At 47.2% G+C, this 4,927-nt stretch overlaps 1 protein-coding gene across 1 annotated transcript in view; it reads right to left on the reverse strand.

Moving 5' to 3' along the window:
- Positions 1 to 4,927, reverse strand: part of MECR (mitochondrial trans-2-enoyl-CoA reductase) — a 66,240-nt gene that overhangs the window by 15,935 nt on the left and 45,378 nt on the right. The window contains exon 10 of the transcript XR_001827053.2: positions 1,231 to 1,370. The gene's annotated coding sequence lies outside the window, so the exon portion shown is untranslated. The remainder of the gene's footprint in view (positions 1 to 1,230; positions 1,371 to 4,927) is intronic.

Raw genomic sequence — 4,927 nt, forward strand, 5'->3', positions numbered from 1 at the left:
AAAAAAAAAAAAAAAAAAAAAAAAAAAAAGAACTAGCAATCTGGCCAGGGCAACATGGCAAACCCTATCTCTTAAAAAAAAAAATTAGCCAGGCATGGCAATGCATGCCTGTATTCCCAGCTACTTGGGAGGCTGGGGTGGGGGGAATCTCCTGAGCCTGGGGAGACTGAGGCACAGTGAGCTGTGATCATGCCACTGCACTCAAGCCTGGGTGACAGAGACCCAATCTCACACACACACACACACACACACACACACACACACGAAGCAGAAAACCACCAAAACAAAAATCCTAGTACTAAGCTTGGTTTTTTTTCCCCTGGATTGTTATATTAACCTATTGTACAGATGGGAAAGAGAGCCAATGCCTGTCCCTAAAACCTGCTCCTCCTTTCCCAATGCAAGTGGCACCACTATCACCAAGGTGCCAAAGTTCAACCTTAGCTACCACATTCAGTCTGTCCTTCTGATTATTCCTTCCTTCTAAATATTCACAAATTCATCCCTTCTTTCCATTCCTACCTCCTAAACGAGTTCAGGCCTCATCAGACTGTTCACAGTCAGGGCTTTTACCTGTGCTACTGCCTCTGCCTGGAATACTGACTCCTCATTCAGGCCTCAGGTCTTCCTTATCTCGAGTGCTGTCTGTGGTATTTCACAACACTTACTACAGTCTGTAATTACTTTATTTATTTACTTGTGCATGGTCTTTCTCCACCACTGGGATGTAAGCTCGAAGGTATGGGGCCATGTTTTTTCTTTCCTGGTCTATTCCTAGCACCTAACAACAGTGCCTTTCACATAGAGTGTTTAAAATATTTATTGAATGAATACATAAAGAATCTCTTACCTGGACTACTTTAATACCCTCCTGCTTCTGCCTTTTTCTCATGCCCCCCCACGAGACACAGACTCAGGGAAATTTGAACTCTCTTACAGTTGACATGTCAATGACAAAATCAAGGAGTCTTGAGAAGAGGGGGACTTCCAAGGCCACCTGTGGGGCCAAAAGAGTTGGGACTGTCTGGGGTAGTGACCAGACATGGTCAGGGGACCTGGCTTCTAGTGTCAGCTCTGCTGCCTGCTGTGTGATCTGGAACAACTCACTTTACATCTCTCAGAGGCTTCGGCTTCTGTAAAGCGGTGACATTAATATATCAATGACATGGGAAAGTTTTAAGAAGCTCTTTCTTCTCTTTCAGAAGGTGCCAGTGTCTCCTTTCCACTTACCTTTCAGCTAGCCCTGCTGTCTTCCCAGGAATGTTCCTGCCTTCCGATGAGAGCAGATGCTGTTCCAGGATGGAGCCTTCTCTTCTCCACCATTTCCAGCTGCTCTGGTTTGGTCTAGTGCTCTATTCAGGGCATGGTGCCTGACAATAAGCATGGGGTTGGAGGGTGTTCTGAGAGTTTCCATGCACAAGGACAGCAATGCCTGGCACACATAGGTTAATGCAAGAGCTTCTTTGCTTGCTTGTTTGCTTCCTTCCTTCCTCTCTCCCTCCCTCCCCTCCCCTCCCCTCCCTCCCTCCCTCCCTTGTCTTTCTTTTCCCCTCCTTCCTTCCTTCCTTTCCTTCCTTCCCTTCCGTCTCTCTCTCTCTCTCTTTCTTGACACTGAGTCTCACTCTGTTGCCCAGGCTAGAGTGCAGTGGTGTGACCTCGGCTCACTGCAACCTCCAAATCCTGGGTTCAAGTGATTCTCGTGCCTCAGTCTCCAGAGTAGCTGGGACTATGGGTGTGAGTCACCACACCTAATTTTTTTTTGTATTTTTAGTTGAGATAAGGTTTCACCATGTTGGCCAGGCTGGTCTTGAACTCTTGACCTCAAGGTGATCTGCCCACCTCAGCCTCCCAAAGTGCTGGGATTACAGGAGTGAGCCACTGCACCCGGCTGCAAAAGCTTTTTTCTTCTGAGCTTCAGTCTTCCCCTGAGGAAAGTGGGTATAATTATCTCATCTCCCAAGATAGAATATATTTATCAATGTATGTATATATATATATATACTCTGCCTCCTAGGTTCAAGCGATTCTCCTGCCTTAGCCTCCCAAGTAGCTGGGACTATAGGCTCATGCCACCAGGCTAAGCTAATATATATATTTATTTATTTATTGAGATGTAGTTTTGCTCCCGTTGCCCAGGCTATAGTGCAATGGTGTGATCTCAGCTCACTGCAACCTCTGCCTCCTGGGTTCAAGTGATTCTCCTGCCTCAGCCTCCCAAGTAGCTGGGACTACAGGTGCATACCACCATGCCCAGGTAATTTTTGTATTTTTGGTAGAGATGAGGTTTCACGTTGGCCAGGCTGGTCTAGAACTCTTGGGAGAGGCGATATTGAGGGGCCTCAAGGATCATGGGAAGGATTTGTTTACCTTTTTTTTTTTTTTTTTGCAACAGAGTCTCAGCCTCCCTAGTAACTGGGATTACAGGGCCTGCCATCATGCTTGGCTAAATTTTATATTTTTAGTAGAGATGGGTTTTACTATTTTGGCCAGACTGGTCTCAAACTCCTGACTCAGGTCATCTGCTTGTCTTGGCCTCCCAAAGTGTTGGGATTACAGGAGTGAACCACTGAGCCCGGCCTCCATTTACCAATGTTATGCAGCAGCTACAGATAGTCTTCTGGGTGGATGGTCCCAGAAGAGGACAGGAAGAGGTGGCAGAGTCATGAAGCTGCAGGGCTTTAAGTAAGCTCAAGCTTTTGTTTAGGAGGTAATGCTTATTTGTCTTCTTTTTTTTTGGAGATGGAGTCTTGCTCTGTCACCCAGGCTGGAGTGCAGCAGCACGATCTCAGCTCACCTCAACCTCCAGTTCTCCTGCCTCAGCCTCCTGAGTAGCTAAGATTACAGGTGCACACCACCATGCCCAGCTAATTTTTGTTATTTCTAGTAGAGACAGGGTTTCACTATGTTGGTCAGGCTGGTCTTGAACTCTTGATGTCATGATCCCGCCTTGGCCTCCCAAAGTGCTGGGACTATAGGCGTGAGCCATAGTGCCCAGCCCTATTTGTCTTCTTTTAATCTCTGGAGCGAAGGAATCCTCCTTTAGCCATTTAAAAGAAAGATATTTACTTAGTGGGTCAAAAGAGCTGTCACGGCTCCACAGAGATGATTCATTCTGAATTTTTTTTGAGACAGTCATGCTTTGATGCTCCATCTTGATCTCAGTTCACTGCAACCTTGACTTCCTGGGCTCAAGTGATCCTCCCACCTCAGCCTCCAAGTAGCTGGGACTACAGGCATGCGCCACTACATCCAGGTAATTAAAAAAAAATTTTTTTTTTTGAGATGGAGTCTTGCTCTGTTGCCCAGGCTGCAGTGTAGTGGTGTGATCTCAACTCACTGCAACTTCCGACTCCCAGGTTCAATCAATTCTTGTGCCCCAGCCTCCTTAGTAGCTGGGATTACAGGCGCCCACCACCACGCCCAGCTAATGTTTATATTTTTAGTAGAGACGGGGTTTCACTGTTAACCAGGCCAGTCTTGAACTCGTGACCTCAGGTGATCTGCCAGCCTCAGCCTCCCAAAGTGCTGGGATTACAGGTGTGAGCCACCACGCCTGGCCAATTTTTGTATTTTTGTAGAGATGGAGTCTCCCCATGCTGCCCAGGCTGGTCTTGAACTCCTTGGCTCAAGTGATCTGCCCGCCTTGGCCTCCCAAAGTGCTGGTGTGAGCCACTATGCCTGGACTGACTGAAAATTAAAAACAATCTCCTGCACTTGTAGAGAAGAAAGGATCCATCTTACGTCAGATTCTCTTTTGACATTCTGTTTTTTTCTGTTTCCTTTCCAATGCTGGCCTCTTAAATGTAGGCAAACCCTAGCTGGTCTTTGAAATTTAGTGGAAGGGGGCGGGGTGGGCTTACCTATCTGAAATTCAGAACCTGGGAATCCCTTTTTTTAGTGCTTCCCTCCTCCAAACTGTCCTCCAGGCTAGTGCTGGACGAATTTTTCCAAAGCACAGTTCTGATCTTCTGGCTCAGAAATCTTTTGCTCCTTACTGCCAACATAATAAAGCCCAAATTCCTTAGCTGGGAATCATAAACTGCCACAAGTCCCCTTTTCAGCTTCTGATTGAATGAGCTGATTTCAATCTAAGTTAAATCATTGAATGGGCTGGGCACAGTGGGAGGCCGAGGCAGGTGGATCACCTGAGGTCAGGAGTTAGAGACCAGCCTGGCCAACACAGTGAAACCTCATCTCTACTAAAAATACAAAATAAAAATTAGCTGGGCATGGTAGCGGGCACCTGTAATCACAGCTACTCAGGAGGCTGAGGCAGGAGAATCACTTGAACCCGGGAGGTGGAGGTTGTAGTGAGCCGAGATCATGCCATTGCACTCCAACCTGAGCAACAAGAGCAAAACTCTGTCCTCCCATCCCCCAAAATAATCATTGAATGTGGTTTACCTAGGATTAGGTTCAGTGAAACCCCAAATACGAGGGCCTGAATCAGACAGAAGCTTATTTCCTATGTAAAGCAAGTCCTAAGGTAGGCAGCTGGGGATTCTGGGGGTCAGGGAGCCAGGCTCCTTTGATCTTGTTGCTGTTCCATCAACACAGTCAAAGGTAGCTTGGCAAACTCCAGGAATCATGTCTGTATCCCAGCTATAAGGAAGGTAGAAGGGAAAGAAAAAGGTACAGGATGCAGGCCAGCTATATTTTAAAGAGTTTCCTAGGCCGGGCATGGTGGTTCATGCCCGTAATCCCAGCAGAGGCTAAGGCCAGCGGATCACCTGAGGTCAGGAGTTTGAGACCAGCCTGGCCAACATGGTGAAACCTGTCTCTACTAAAAATACAAAAACTAGCTAGGTGTGGTGGCAGGCACCTATAATCCCACCTACTAAGGAGGCTGAGGCAGAAGTTGCAGTGGGCCGAGATCATGCCACTGCACTCCATTCAGCCTGGGCGAAAGAGCAAGACTCCATCTCCA

The sequence above is a fragment of the Cebus imitator genome, unplaced genomic scaffold (assembly GCF_001604975.1).
Source record: "Cebus imitator isolate Cc_AM_T3 unplaced genomic scaffold, Cebus_imitator-1.0 Scaffold87, whole genome shotgun sequence".
Classification (NCBI taxonomy): domain Eukaryota; kingdom Metazoa; phylum Chordata; class Mammalia; order Primates; family Cebidae; genus Cebus; species Cebus imitator.